Source organism: Mus musculus, chromosome 18, assembly GCF_000001635.26.
Source record: "Mus musculus strain C57BL/6J chromosome 18, GRCm38.p6 C57BL/6J".
In the NCBI taxonomy this organism is placed as follows: Eukaryota; Metazoa; Chordata; class Mammalia; order Rodentia; family Muridae; genus Mus; species Mus musculus.
The window spans coordinates 38,479,999-38,495,589 of NC_000084.6; the positions used below are offsets into that span (position 1 = coordinate 38,479,999).

General features: G+C 48.5%; 1 long non-coding RNA gene across 5 annotated transcripts; it reads left to right on the plus strand.

The window, feature by feature from the left end:
- Positions 1–2,100: 2,100 nt before the first annotated feature.
- On the plus strand, positions 2,101–8,780 carry Gm41704. Of its 5 annotated transcripts, none has more exons than XR_877335.1 (5): positions 2,101–3,503; positions 4,037–4,176; positions 4,271–4,440; positions 5,374–5,546; positions 5,906–8,780. It is a non-coding gene; the product is annotated as a predicted gene, 41704 (long non-coding RNA). The 5 variants fall into 5 exon arrangements; XR_877333.1 differs by lacking the exon at positions 2,101–3,503 and adding an exon at positions 3,513–3,810; XR_877334.1 differs by lacking the exon at positions 2,101–3,503 and adding an exon at positions 3,513–3,796.
- The last annotated feature ends 6,811 nt before the right edge of the window (positions 8,781–15,591 follow it).

The following is a 15,591-nucleotide window of genomic DNA, read 5'->3' on the forward strand; positions in this document are numbered from 1 at the left end:
GATCCCTGAGCACTGGAGTTCCAGATGGCTGTGAACGGCCGTGTAGGTGCTGGGAACTGAACCCTGGTTGTCTGCAAGAGCAACGAGTGCTCTTAACTGCTAAGGCACCTCCTAAGCACCTGTCCTCAGCCCTGCGACTAAATCCAAGGACAGTATTAGTTAGGTTTTTACTCCTAACTGCCTCTTCTTTCCAAGCCCTTGCTATATGCCAGTTGCTGCTAATTACATATAAATGCTATCTCACTAAATTACACAACAATCGTCTAGGGTAGAGATTTTAAGTCCTATTTTACTGATGAAGCTGAAGCCTAAAGAATTGTGACTCAGCTGAAATCCCAGTACTCAGGAGACAGAAACAGGAGGATCAGAATTGAAGGTCAGCTTCAGCTATATAGAGAGTCTGAGGCCAGCCTGGGGTACATGAGACCTTGCAGGGAGGCAGGGGGGTGGGGTGTGGGGGGGTTGTATTTGCCCTGGGTCATGGAACAAGGTAGATAGCTGTCTAGGATCTGAAGCTTTTGTGGTACATTTCTTTGGGTTTGGTTGGGTTGGGTTTGGTTTGGCTTGGTTGGGTTTGAGACAGGGGTCTTGCCAGTCTACCCCGGTGATGGTTTGTATATGCTTGGCCCAGGGAGTGGCACTATTTGGAGGTGTGGCCTTATTGAAGTAGGTGTATCAATGTGGGTGTGGGCTTAAGACTCACCCTAAGTGCCTGGAAATCAGTCTTCCACTAGCAGCCTTTGGATGAAGACGTAGAACTCTCAGCTCTGCCTGCACCATGCCTGCCTAGATGCTGCCCTGCTCCCACCTTGATGATGATGGACTGAGCCTCTGAACCTGTAAGCCAGCCCCAATTAAATGTTGTCCTTTATAAGACTTGCCTCGGTCATGGTGTCTGTTCACAGCAGTAAAACCCTAACTAAGACAACCCCCAAACTCTCAATCCTTTTGCCAAAGCTTCCTTGGTGCCAGGATTTCAGGCATGTGCTACAATACCCAACTCTGAACCCGGGTGTTCTAAATCCACAGCTCTTGGGGATGAGGCCTAGTGCTGATTAGGAAGATTTGTTGGAATTCTCAAGAGTTAATATTTAGACAAAGTCATGTTATAGCTAGAATGATGCCAATGTCTCCAGTGAGGTTGTATAGAATTGTGTGGAGAGCTGCAGTATTTGTGTCTGCATAGTCCTACTACCATCCAATGAGGAGAAATGTTATAATTCCTACTCCTTCTCATCTAATAAATGGTTGAAATAAGTTATTAGCTGAGGTTAAAATGAGTATAGTAATTTCATGTACGCTGTTAAATTACCTAGCTGGCACACAGTGGGGAAAATGTCTGTTTCCTGAACTTTGTGCTACTTGTAGGTCATTATACCATTAGCTTATTATTTAAATTATCTAATTAGATTGGTCATTACTCAGCCTCATCCTAAATAATATCCATGAAGTAGCCACTGATGTGAACCATTAAGATGAGAACATCCTTTAGCGCACCAGCACGGTGTTACTGTAATGGCATGAAAACATCCTGTGGCGTGCCATCACTGTGTCTGGTATCACCTGTGAGAGCATCCTTTGGCACTCCAGCACCGTGCTGGTTTTACCCTGTGTCGACAGCCTCTAGCACGCCAGCGTTGTGTTGGTATTAGCCTTGGAGAAGTGGGGCAAGTTATAAAGGCTGCATGTGTCGGTATTGCAGCACAGATGAGGGCAAATTATGATCACATTCATACTACCCACCGCAGGCAGTACCTCCTCCTCCTCAGAAGTAGATTGGGCTGTGCTGGAGATGCCCAGAACATCACCAGTGCCTGGGTTGACCCCCACAGAGGTGCCTCTTCTGAGGGAAACTATGCCTGTGTTTCTCGGGACATGCTTAAATTACTTTAATGACACATCAGGACAAAAACAATTATCACCATCATTATTATTAGAATAATAATAATTCCAGAAACAATAATAATAGTAATATTAATAATGTAATAATAATCCAGTAACAGGCAAGAAAAGCTCTGTGCTTTAGCTGTGTGCTCTATCCTAGGGAAATTGCTGATTCCTGAGGGGTGGGGGTGGGGGTGGGGGTAATAGAGAGTATCTTGCCAGGGGTGGAATGCAGACAAAAAAGGGGTCCCCACCTAGGATAAAGGGAACCTCTGGCTAAATTTCACCTGTTCCCACTTCCATTCGTACCAGGTCGTCCTTCCTAAGTCCCATCCCAACTAAGGCAAAAGCTAAAGAGAAACTTGAGTCCTGTTATCTGAAGTTGTGTGCATATTTAACCTGCCCGGTTGTCTTTCATACAAACAGGGAGAGGATAATTTCTAATTCCCTGCCTTCACTGTTACTCCAAAATGTGCAAAGGCCCTCCATGACTCTCTCCTCATGGTGACAATAATAACCAAAGGAAGCCACTTCAAGGAGGAAAGATGGGTTTCAGCTCACGCTGACAGTCCTGGGGACCCAGAAGGCATCTTCAGAGGCCGCCATGGGGCTAATTCTTGGGGCAGCTCTCAGGCCAGAACCTGGAGTTGATGTCACCTTCAAGACCCACTCCCAGCATCCCTTACAGCAAGTTAGGTTAAAGCCCTAGACTTTGTACAACCTCTCCCATAGAGGCCACCAGCTGGGGATCTCATGTCAAACATGAGTCTACAGGCCATATTCTTCATCAAAATGGTAATGATGATTACAGGCCATCACCCCCAACACTCAAACAAAGTTGCATTTTACATGTTAAGCTTTGGGGTCTTGAGCCTTAAATGACTATGTGGCAAGCTGAATAAAGGACAACATATGTGCAGTATGAGGAATGGCCCCTTGAAACCCAGAGAACTCGGAATGGAAAGGAAGAACTTTCTGAGGACCAGCTGGTAGTCAGAGCTCTCTGGCTAGGCATAGCAGAAGATGGCATTTGCCTGCGCTATAGCTACCTGTCTCCTGGTCAATCCCAAGGCTGGCCATTGCCCATTCATAGGACTTGGGTTACTTTTTCAGTGCTAAGGTAGGAAATAAATCTACAAAGAAAGAAGAGATGATTAAGAAGAGAGGTGGGTTAGGTCGGATTGAAGTTTGCTTTTGGACCTGGCTGGCATTTAGCTTTCTGACTGTACTAGTCCTTGTGATTCAGCAGTAGCTGACCAATATTGGTCCCCCAACCCCAACTCCATCCCCTCTCTACCCTTCCCCCAACAGGTTCTCTTTACGTGCAGCTCCTAGCCTCCCTCTACTCTCCACTCCAAAATGTCCTGGTCTGGCCAAGGACTCCCTAGCCTTGCTTTTCAAAAGGCTCCTCACCAGCTCTGAACACCACCGGCTCCCCCTCCTCCCTGCCAGCCCGGCTGGAGTCCGCAGGCACGCCAGGCACACGTGGAATGCTGCCAGTCGCAGGAGATCCCAAGCGAGATAAAAAGCGCACATCTTTGACCACTTCTTTACCAAACAGACCCAAGATGTGTAATTAAAGGCCCCGGGACTCTGCTGGAAATAGGTTTAAACTTGAGGTAATCCCTTCTGGCACTTCCTCTTCCTAATGACATCAACAGAAATCAAACAAATCCACCTGGCTCCAGTCAGTAAGTCTGTAACCAGCAAAGGTCACGGGAGGAGCGATAAGAACAAGAAAGCGGCCACAAACCGCGTTACTGGAAACACATGTTGGGACGTGTTGGAAAGCAACCCCCGCCAGGTCCCTGCTCGCTCTGGGACAGCGACGAGGCGAGCAGCCTTCCCCGCCTCTGCCTCCGCCTCCCCAGCCAGCACTTTATTTTTCTTTACCTCCTAGACTAAGACTTGGGTACGGGGGCAAGGGTGAGACCATGGTTTGTTCGGAGGTGGGGGAAGAAAGGCTTGCCACTGTAGAACTGGGAGGGCAGCTTCACCCCTTATTCAGCAGCGAGGACCCCTGCAGACTGCCTTGGGAACCCGCCTTCAGTCTCCTACTGCCGGCATGTACAGATAGCAGAGATACAAGCAGGCTCGCATGGGAAAGTGATTCTTCAAACTTTTAAACCGCCCTGCGCTGTTTTATTACCAGGTCGGGCAGTTGCAACAGACCTCGCCAGCGTGGCTTAAGCAACACAACAATGTTCTCACAGCTCAGGAGGCTGAGAAGTTCGTTCAGGGTGCTCAGCTGGTTCCTGGAGAGGTCTTCCCTTTCTTGCTTGCTTGTCGACGGTAAGCAAGCCTTTGCCTGGCAAAGAGCGATCTGCCTCTTTTTATAAAGGTGTCACCCAGGGTGAACCCCACTAATCCCATGACCTCCTCACAGGCGCTGTCTCCAAATGCAGCTACACCAGGTGGCTACAGCTTTTCACTTCCGAGTTTGGAGAGACCGTGATTCAGCCCACAGCACTCAAGTGTGATTGGAGTATTCGAAGGACAGTGAGGGAAACAGGACCACACATGATGGCTCTTCAAGTCCCACTCAGAGAATGCGTGGTGGGCAGGCCTGGGGGGAGGGCACGCGGAGGGCTGGGGATCTCTCTCTGTTTTCCACAAACTCAGTATGTCCGGTCACAAACCAGGAACTCCTAAACTGAGCTGCAATTGTGGTTGAGAGAGAGAGAGAGAGAGAGAGAGAGAGAACCCCGTTCTTGCAGTGAGTGTAGAGTAATTGAGGGGAAGCCAGGGTGACTGCAGCCCGCAGATAGAATGTCACCTCTAGTGAGCATCTCCATCTTCCTGTTTTCACAAGGGAAGGTGAGCACTTTAAAGCCAGATATGTGGTTTTCGTCTCTGGCTGCCAACAAGCTTTACAGGATTCAAAGCTTACGGTCAGTGGTGAGCGGTGCTTTGAAACTGACCAGTTAGGCTTGAATCTTGTGGCTAGGTTAGGGGTGATAGGTCTTTTGAAGATTTTAGCCCCAAGGACCTTTCAAGACAAGAAGCAGAAAAAAACTTCATTTTCCAAGGACTGATGTTCTGTCTTCACTGAGCCTTGTCCAAAAGCCACCACTCATCAGCTGAGCCACCTTTGGGCAGTAACTTACCCTCTCGGGGCTGTTCCCTTAATCTTAAGAGTGGGTTAACAGGGGCTGGAGAGATGGCTCAGTGGTTAAGAGCACTGACTGCTCTTCTAAAAGGTCGTGAGTTCAAATCCCAGCAACCATATGGTGGCTCACAACCATCCGTAATGAGATCTGACACCCTCTTCTGGTGTGTCTGAAGACAGCTACAGTGTACTTAGATATAATAATAAATAAATCTTAAAAAAAAAAAAAAGAGTGGGTTAACAGTGTGATTTCCAAGAATCTGAAGGGCTTCACTTTAGAAAGAGCTCGGAATATGGAGTGCCTGCTTACTAAGGCCAGAGGGGTCAGAGTTCTTATATCCATTCGGACTTTTTAGAATCCACCTTCTCTTTTCTGCAAGATGCTATAGAGACCCAGCAAAGGGAGGCTAGAGAGACGGCTCCGTGTTAAGATCACTTAATGCTCTCCCAGAGGACCTGAGTTCGGTTCCCAGAGCTTACTCCAGGGTTCACAACTGCCTGGACCTTCAACTCCAGGGCATCTAAACCCACTGCCCTCTTCTGGCCCTCACAGGTATGTACACAATGTGACATATACTCACAGACACATGTATGTACAGCTAAAAACACAGAAATCTAGGAACGGGATCAGTCCTTGAGATTTAATACACAAAGGGTATATACGTGTATGTGTGTGTGTGTGTGTGTGTGTGTGTGTGTGTGTGTGTAAGAGAGAAGTAACTGTTGGGCATCTCTCCCCAGTTGTTGTCCACCTAGTTTACTTTTAAGTTTTGTTTTGTGTATGGTGTTTGCACACCTGTGTATAGACAGACGCAGGAGCACAGGCCAAAGGAGGGCATTGGGTGTTACCCTCGGCTTTATTCCTTTGAAACAAAGTCTCTCCCTGAACCTGAAGCTTTTTTTTTTTTTCAGCTAGACTGACAGCTTACGAGTCACAGCAGTCCTCCTGTTCCCGCTCCCCACAGACCTGCAGCTACAGGCCCACTGGAGACCATGTCCAGCTTGCTACCTGGGTGCTGAGATTTGAACCCAGGTCCTCATGGTTGTGCTGCAAGGGCTCTCAGCCATCTCTCAGTCCTCCAAGAGAAAAATTTAAAAGCCTGTTTCCCTTTATCTCTTTTAATTAGTGTATTAAATAGTGTGTGTGTGTGTGTGTGTGTGTGTATGTGTGTGTGTGTGTGAGCATGCACACGCAAGTATGAGTGTGAAATTCAGAGGCCAGTTTTTGGAAGCCAGCTCTCTTCTACCAGCTTATGTGGGTTCTGGGGATCCCCACTCTCCCATCTCTGCCTGCTGCCAGGACAACTTGACGAGAGGCACCATGCCCGGCCATTAATCTGTTCTCTGTCACTAGTCCTTTGCCTGGGGGTACCCTGGGTGCCACATTTGCACATTGTGTACACTCCATTTGTACACACACCACTGGAACCAGGAACATTTGCTCATGCTTGCTGGCCTTTTTTAAAAGGCAAACTCTTAAAGTATGTTATAAGCTATGTGTGATTTCCCTGAACATTTCCATGTGCGTGTGTCAGATGTTAAGAGTGTGTTCCTTGGTGGCTTCTGTGCTGTATCAGAGCATAGAAATGCCGCAAATGCCATGAGATACCAGATCCACATCTGCATTTCTTCAGTGTCCCCACAAATATCTCCTACAGCTGACTTGTCCAAATCAGGACCAGATAGAGAGCCTGGTAGTTACGGCTTTTAAGATACTTTTATTGACGAACATGCCTGGCTCCTTTCCCTCCTTCTCCTTCTATATGATATCAGACACTGCCTTGTTAAGATACCGGGCAGGTTGCCTGCTCCTGTGGGGTGGGTCTGCCTGTCTCCCGAGATGTTTGACTCCTCCCATCCATCGCCCCCCTTCAGAGAGGCCTGAAGTTAGGGTTAAGAGCTTAATTCTGTTCAGAATGGCCACACGCCCCACTTCCTGGAACCTCCCATTAAGAGGCATATCTTGTTTGCCCCTGCTGTTCTGACGATGTCTAGAGTAAGAAGGTCCAGTCAGTGTCAAATTACTTTTGCCATTTGTTCTACTTGCAGCCGACACACAACACAGTGCAGGGGACAGGGCTTTGGTACCACCTGAATATCCAGTTCACCAAAGACAAGATTTAACCAATAGCATTTGAGTCCTTTATTATCCCTGAAGGAATCCTCTGTTTTGTCGGGGCTTCGCAAAAGTGACCTCCTAATGATTGGCCTTTCTATACTGTAATCTTGAATCTGTAAAAGAAGACCAGCCCTCTCTTATTACCCTGAAATTTAGTTCTTCCTGGCAAGTTGGGATAAAGGCTGAATTCCTGAGTTTCCAAGGGTAACCCTGGTCTTTAGGAGGCTGTAGAATGAACGCGACTGGGGAGCTTGAGGGTCTCCAGAGGAAACTTCATTTCCTCCACTTTCCCCTGAGATCACCCCACTTTTTGGGAAACCAGCCAGAGGGACACACGTGTTCTCGAAAGTTCCCGAGTGCGAGCATTTGTGGCAGGCAGCTGCAGAGCCCCCAGAGCTTTCCACCGAAGCAGAGAGGAAGGGTGTTAGACTTGGTTCCTTCCTCCCCGGATGCTTAGGGTCCTCATTCTTTTGGAATGGGGGGTGGGGGTGGATCTTTGGGGTGGGACTCTCATCTCAGGGCTCTTCGCTCTGGCTCTGCTTTGAAGGGACAAGCTCCCGTCAGTCTTCTTTCCAAATGGCCATGCGTTTTCCAGTCTTTACTTACTTTGCCCTGACTAACAACAGGCCAAAGGGTTATCTGTCCAACATTCACCTAATGGTAGGAAAGCGTCACCGGTGGTTCAGTTTATTACCCAGCTGACCCTCCGAGGGACAACCTTAAAGAGCTCATTGTTCAGTTTGAATGACTGATGCTCGCATACAGAAAGTGGAGTGGGAAGCGTCAGCCCAAATGGATGTGTGGAAGCAAACACTAAACCCCCTATCCTGATCACCTATTGGTCTCCTGCCATATATTGATCCATTAGCCTCAAACGCCTCTCGGAGATGGGTAGCATCGTCCTATAGTTCTGATGAGATAACTGCACAGCCTATCCAGGGCCACTCGGCTCTTACACTCAGGCCCTGTGTGAGCCACGCCTGCATTCCACCTAGCACCGGGTACTGTTTGTTCTCTTACCAAGTGTTCTGTGAAACAGGAGTATAGAGAAATGGGGCTGTCATGGTTACTATATAACATTGTTGCTTTGGGATTTCCCCCATTTCACATGTAACTATTGAAACAATATTGTGTTAACTATGTATTAAATATATTGCATAGTAAAGAAAATCTTCATAGGAAAAAATATGCCTTATAACCACAGCACCTTAATTTAATAAGTGCTTTTATTTTTAAATATCTCCCTCAGATCTTTGCCCCTAGGCGTTGGTATTCCTGCATAGGACTGATCAGCACAGATGCTATTTCATGCTTTCTTGTTTGACTTTATATGCATTATAAATATTTTTATGAAGCCCTTACATTTTCAGGGTTACAGACTGGATCCTACCTCACTGGGTAAGTACAGCATTTACTTAGCCAATCTAACTCGTGTAGGCCTCATCTGGATAGATATACATTTCTGCTAGAAAAAGAAAAACAAAGTGAGGCTAGAGAGTTGGCTTAGCAGTTAAAAGCACTGACTGCTCTTCCAGAAGTCCTGAGTTCAAATCCTTAGCACCCACATGGTGGCTCACAGGGTCTATAACTGTATTCCTCGGAATCCTATGTCTTCTTCTGGTGTGCAGATGTACATGAAAATCAAACACCCATATACATCAAATACACAAGGAAATAAATCTTTTTTTTTTTAAGTGAGATTCTCTGTGGATTTTTCTTTTGACCCTCTTGTAAATTCTTAAGAGAAACTCCTAGGGGTTGGCTACCTGACTCAAAAAGCTAGACATTCTTTGTTTTTTGAGATAGGGTTTCTCTGTGTATCCCTGACTGTCCTGGAACTCACTATATAAGACCAGGCTGGCCTGGAACTGTAGAAATCTGACTGCCTCTGCCTCTGCCTCTGCCTCTGCCTCTGCCTCTGCCTCTGCCTCTGCCTCTGCCTCTGCCTCTGCCTCTGCCTCTGCCTCTGCCTCTGCCTCTGCCTCTGCCTCTGCCTCTGCCTCTGCCTCTGCCTCTGCCTCTGCCTCTGCCTCTGCCTCTGCCTCTGCCTCTGCCTCTGCTGAAATTAAAGTTGTATGCTCCCACCACCTGGTAAAGCTGAGCATTTGATGGTACTTGACATGCGTTGCTAAGTTGCTCTCTGGAAGACTGTACCATCGGGAGGCCAAGGCCTTGTCAATGCTGGGTGGTGCCGGGGCTTATGTGTTGTCCTGTGTTTCTGAATAGGTGGAGTGTGTCCCTGACAGGGCTTCATAGATGTAATTATTGTTATTATCAAGACTGAGTGTTACTTCACTCGTTTAGTATTTACATTTCTTCTATACAGATTGTCTTTCCTGAGTTTTTATCCCTTTTGGATTGGGGCCTTAGCCATCACTGTGTGTTCTGAGATGAATGCACATATTACACTTGTGAACATGCATGAGTTTAATAAGCAGGTGGTTTGTGAAGGAGTCAGAAAAACAAGGGACATGGCAGCTTCTGGGAGAAGCCATAGCCCATGCAGGAGGGAGTAGGAACGGGTCCCACAGGGTGCTGTGTGGAGTTGGTGTCTGGCAGGCACACTGTCTCTGACTGGACAGGGCCAGCCTAAGACGGTTCCCTGGGCTGTTGCACAGTGTGCTACATAGGCTGGTAAAGAAAGCCATTCTCTACAGAGATATTCATTCTCTCTCTCTCTCTCTCTCTCTCTCTCTCTCTCTCTCTCTCTCTCATCTCTGAAAAGTAAAGGGGTTTAGTCACCAGTGGCTACTTATCCCTGGTGTGGCAGGTTGCAGGGAGATGCAGAAATCATGCAATGGAAGCCTCCTGGGCCATCACCCCAGACAATCCCTCAGTCTACACAGGGACTCCATCCACTGAGCTCACTCAGATCCAGGTGGAGGAGGGGTCCTGAGTCCTACAGCCTGGAACCTGCCCTCTGGTGTGAGGATTATTCTGAGTCCAGCCAGATGGGAGGGAGGGAGGGAGGGAAGGAGGGAGGGAGGGAGGGAGGGAAGGGAAGCAGGGAGTCCCTGCCCACATTCGGACACAGGAGAAGTGTGGTCCTTACTCTTCCTCCTTTCAGCTTACCCTTACAGCCATGGCCCATCCCCCATCCCTCCCAGAGGATGCTATACAGAGGGACTCTACCCAGAAGTCAGATGCCAGTGGCAAGTCACTTGGCCTGTCCACCTGTACAACCTTGCTGCATCTCAGGAGTAGTCCTGGTAGAGGTTCTCTGTAGACTCAGTGTTTGGTACCATCTCCCCCCCACCTCCTCCTCCTCCACTCTGCAGCTGCTTTACCCAGAAATCGCCTGTGCCACGTGCAGACCTCCCACAGCAGAGAGCACAGGGGACACAGGCAAAACTCACCTAATGGTATGACATCACGTATCTGTTGATGGTCCCTCAGGGAAGTGGGCTGCCAAACTCTGAGAAGTGGCTGATTCTTCTGGGAGATTTTGAGCAGCAGCCCCGGGTATGAATCTCAACTCTGTGGAATCCTGGCCCTGTAGGGAAGGTTCTCGGTCCTCAGACTGCACAGGTGCAAGGACCAGGCTTCCCAGTTGGCCTTGGGCAGGCCCAGGTATGCCTGGAACTGCTTTCATTTGACAGGGATCTCCGTCTGAACAATAAATGACAGCCACCCCTGCCTGTGGGTACATGTGATCTGTCTCCAGAAATATCTTGGAACCTCGGGGCTCGAGGGGCCTTCTAGAAGTCTTTCGTCTGTTCCATTGCCGAATAGGCAGAGCCCCTGTTCTGCCAGCCAGAGGGACTCTGGTCACTGCCTCAAATCAAGCCAGGGCGGTTGTGGCCATTTCAATGATAAGATTCACTCTTTCTCTCCCTCCTTTGCTCAAATCCTCTGATGAGAGACGGGGAAACAGGAGCGGCTAGGCCTACTGGGGATTGACCTCCTGTTCCCACAGCCAGAAAGCCTGGGGCCTAGAAGTCAGGAACCTTCTCTGGCTCCCTTGAGGGAGAAATTTTATTATCTGAGGTGGGTGGCATCTTAGACACACAGGGAGTGAAGCCAGTGCAAGTGAGGAGCCCCTAAAAAGGAGCGTTAGGTGGGCAGAGATGGTGTTGCTAGGCCTGTCTGTGGAGTGAGGGCCATGCCCACCCAGGGTGGATAGCTTTGAATTGCTAGGGTGACCTCCCACCCAGGCCTAACTGAAGCCTCCCCTGATTCTCTTTCTCTGTTTCTGCCCCTTCCTGCCCATTCATCAACTGCTTCTCTCTGAGAGCAGACAGGGCAACATGGAGATACCTTGGAACAGAGGGCTCACTTGTTTCTGTTTTGCTGGGAGCCATAGACATCTAATTACAGGGCAGTTACTAAAGTCCTGTCAAGTCTCAGGCTGGTCACTCTGCAAGGTGCAGACTGTACTATGACGAAGGAGGGAGTCCTGATTCCTGCCGTGAGTGTGGTGGGCTTGTGGCATGGTGCCTTTACCTCAGAGGCTAGGAGGTGAGCAAGGGTTCTGCCCTTGGCTGTAAGAAGGATACTGAAGACTCAAGAAGCACCTTTTGAACAAAGCTTGGAAGGACACGGAGGCCTTTATAAAGGGGTGAAGATAGGAAAGCCTTCCTATCTCTCTATCCAAGGGAAATGCTCAACAGATGCCCGCGGATGGGATGGGGGCCGGGCAGGCATCACAGCGGTAACAAACCCTCTGGAGTAGAGGAGCCGTGTAATCGCAAGTGTGTTGCTTCGTGTCTCTCAGTTGTTGTTTTGGTACAATGTGAGTAATATAATCCACATCATAAAGTTGTGAGAATTAAAGACTAACTATATCTGTGCTAACCTTCAAACCACTCCAGAGGCAGAAACAGAAGAAGTGTTTGAGCCTTGGTGTTCGAGTCCAGCTTGGGGGACACAGCAAGATCTTGCCCCCCCCCCAAAAAAAAGGCTATCTCAGATGTAAGTCAGCCAGCATGGTGTCTGCCATGCAGATAGTGAGCATTCATTATTGACCCTATCGCTACACCACCGTACTCCTTAAGGTCCCTGGAGTGACCAGCAGGCTGTGCTCCCAGGCCAGGTCTGCCTTTTTGATGCCCATTTAGGAAGATACTATCTGGGCCAAGAAGCCAGAGGAAAGAAACAGACACAGCTGCCTGGCAGACAATTGTGTCAGTAAACAGTGTGGCTTCTGGGATCAGTAAATGCGATTATTGATCACCTTTTGTCTATGCTCGTTTCTTAGGGCCTGCTGTGTGTCCATCCGTTCCTGAGACCACTGTGTGGGTAAAAACGAAGCGATGAGGGGAACAAAACAAAAACTTCTTTTCTAAATGAATCTTGGAGGATCAGAAATGTTTTTGGAGGTCACAATTAAACCTCTTTGGGGGACCCTCTAACTGGAAACTTTGTGGCGGGGGGGGGGGGGGGAGACTCACATGTGCCTCCTCCATCTTAGTGTGCATTCTGTGAGAGCAGCCACCATGTAGACCTGCTCACATCCGCCCCTTCAGGCTCTTAACAGAAGTTGATTACGTGCGTACCTACTATGTTCCTCCCACAGTGTTATCTATACACTAGCTGCTTAAATGAGATCATGGAGCACTTGCAGGGGCATAATGACAACCTCTAAAATGACTGGTTTTTGTTTTAGAACGATTCAGGCCTGTTTTGTCCTGCTTGTCCCTCTCACACAGACTGGGCCAAGTGGCTGCCTGGACTGTGTCACTGAACTGTCTTAGCAGCAAGGTAGAGTCAAAGGCTGTTTAGAGGAGTGCTGAGCAGAAAGAAAGGTGGGACAGAGGGGCCTCATTTGAGGTCCTTATTGCAATAGAGGACAGAGACTGAAGTCTCCCATGTAGGATGGCACATTTCACTTGCAGTTGACCCGGGTGGTTTCAATCTTTTCAAGGAAGGGCAGTGACTACTTCCGCCCACCACCCCATGCACGCAGAAATCAATATGGACAGGAGAAAGCTTATTTATTGCATTATATTTTCCCGGAGGAAATGACTGCCTCAGACATGTTAAGGAGGAGACTAGGTAATAATGAAGCTAATTTGACAGTGGCCAGGGAGTGGCTGCCACTTCTCCCAGGCTATGGGTGGAAAATCACCGCCCGGCTTCGTGCATTATCTCCTTTCTCTTTTAATCCTGACAACAGCCTTGTTGTCAGCTCCTTCCACGAACGAACGAGGAAAAGGAGGTTAGAAGGTGAGTTCACAGTCCTGTGGTTGTTAATCCAGAGGGCTGCGAGTAGAACCATCACTGTCAGGCTTTGAAAGACATGCCCCCCTCCCCCACCTTCCTCTTCCCCTCCCCACTCTTCCTTCTCCCCACCCCCCAACCCCGTTTCCTCTTCCCTTTTCTCCAGTCTTCTTCCCACTCCTTTCTTAAGGGTCCTTCTGTTTATAAGGCTTAGGAAGTCTTTGGGTGTGGGGCTAAGGAGATGACTCACTAGGTGAGAACACTTGTGTAAAATCGAGAGACCCAGGGTTCAAGTCTCCAGCCTGCCACGTGTGCCACCTGTAACCCGAACACTGGAAGACACAGCCAGGCATATACTGTGAGCTTGGTAGACAGCCAGCCTAGCCCAAAAGGCGGAGAGCTTCAGTCTCAGAAATGAAGACAGAGAACAGTAGAGGTAGACATGTAACGGACTCTTTTGACTCCCGTATGTGCGCATGCTCCTATATGAGCACATAAACTGTATCAACACCACACGCACAAAACGTCTAAAGTTGAACGGAATTAAACAAAGACCTTCCGTCTACGACTTCTCTGGCAGCAAGGCCATTACTGTAAAGAGCCGACCCTGGATTAGCAAGAGTTAAAGCCGCTCTGTGCATCATGGCTTTGGGATTCTATCAGTTCCCTCCTTTCTAATTAAAAATCAAATCGCCACCCCTGGCTTTCTCCTCCCCCCCCCCCCCCCCCCGTGCTAACTAGAAGAGTGTGTGAGTTTGTGTGCAGTATGTGCATAGCACTTTATCTCTCTCTCCTGGGTCGTATTTAATTTGACTTTTTTTTCCCAGTTTATGCATGGGACTGTGTATCTGTTAGTAATCAGGCTCCTGTTTAGAAGCTGGCTGTCCCCACTGAACCTGACCCACTGCTATGGATTCTCATCCTCCTGCCTCAGCCTTTCTTCTGGGTTCGGGAGGATACTTGCAGGGTAGGGAAAGGCTGGGAGATGATAGCACAGGACTCCAGTTTGGTTAGGTTACTAGAGAACAGATTCTATGGCCTTGTACACGGGTCACAGCCTCGTCCCTTCAGGAACTTTCAGGTGATTTTCAGAATCGAGAAAGACTTAGGGAAGAGAAGGAAAGATACTCCAAAGGGGTATGAGGTAGAAACAATTTGTATTTCTCTGCAGACAAGAGTAATCTATTTTTATTAAAGGACTCTCAGCTTTGTGTATGTACAATAACAAATTGGGAGTAAACCAAATTATAAGTATCCAGAGTCTCTGACTTGCAATAATCCATTTTAAAAGGACAGTTGTTCCCCGCCCCAAGCCCCCCACACACCCTTTTTTAAAAAATCATAATATTCTTATCTTCTGTTTGTTTCTGAGCTGAAAAGAAATGCCCTAAGCTACACCCAGCTGTGGGGTTTGCAGACCAAAGACTACTGTTTTCTTCCTGTGGGAACCCTGGGGTGTTTCAGGTTAAAAGGCCTGGACTGGCCATGTGTGTTTAAAAACAAGGCTGACTGTGAAGCCCGCGGCTCCAGACTGACTCCAGCCTGCTGTTAATGGAGGACAGAGGACCACTTACAGCTTCCTCCTCGCCCTGTAACAAATAACCTGCACTATGTAGACTTCCCCCGAAGCCCGGGTCACCGTCCACCCTCCTGCTGGGGGCAGCAGCAGGCTTCTTCCGGCTGCTTTCCCTGCGGTCAGCCCAGCCGCCAGGCATGGAGGCCCTGCTCTGCTCTGAGATAAGGCCCAGTTAACCACATTAGCAGGAGCTTGGCAGCACCTCTGTCTGGTGTGGGGACACTGCAGAGCCCTCAGGGCAGAGTGAGGACTTTGCCCTGCCAACAGAGCTTGTTTTAGCTTCCAGTGAGGCTCCCAGGAAGTCCTCTCGACTGCTCTGGCCCAGATGGTGGTCTCTCGGTTACACTCAGCTAACAAGTGTTTGTTCTGCATCAAACCCCCCCATCCCCTTTCTTTACAGCCGGTGCAGACAGGCTTTACCACATCACCCCACTTATTAGTACTCCATGGTACATTCAGCTCTAAGCATTTCACAGCAGTTTATTCACTCAGTACATGAAGTTGGCACCACTGTTTTCCTATGTCACAGACAAATCCAGGTATTCCTCTTGTTACTATTATTTTATGTGTATGGGTGTTTTGCCTGCATATCTGCTCGCTGCTTTCATGCCTGGTGCCCACAGAAACTAGAGAGGGTTTAAGGTTCCCTCGAACTGGGATTGTAGTTGTAAGCCACCCAAATAGGAGCCCAGGCTGTTCTCAAACTAAATATTTAACAGAGGATGATTTTGAACATCTGATCTT